Below are 220 nucleotides of genomic sequence, written 5' to 3' on the forward strand. Positions count from 1 at the left end.
ACTACCGCCACCGGCCATTTTTTTCTTACATTTTTTTTTGAAATCTTTTTTTCGGATTTTTTTTTTCCGTTTGTGTGTTGTGAGGAAGAGAGTTGTGGGAAATGACATATAAATAGAGAAATTTTCGAGTTGGGTAGTTGAAATATAACAACGATTTTACAAGGAATATTTTACATGGATTTTACATGGTTTTAACATAATATGTACAACGAGATCGGAA

At 31.4% G+C, this 220-nt stretch overlaps 1 protein-coding gene across 1 annotated transcript in view; it reads left to right on the forward strand.

Annotated features, from left to right (window-relative positions):
* LOC106294896 (probable serine/threonine-protein kinase At1g18390) overlaps positions 1 to 220 on the forward strand; it is a 40,858-nt gene that overhangs the window by 12,435 nt on the left and 28,203 nt on the right. The window lies entirely within an intron of this gene.

Source organism: Brassica oleracea, chromosome C5 (assembly GCF_000695525.1).
Source record: "Brassica oleracea var. oleracea cultivar TO1000 chromosome C5, BOL, whole genome shotgun sequence".
Taxonomy (NCBI): Eukaryota; Viridiplantae; Streptophyta; class Magnoliopsida; order Brassicales; family Brassicaceae; genus Brassica; species Brassica oleracea.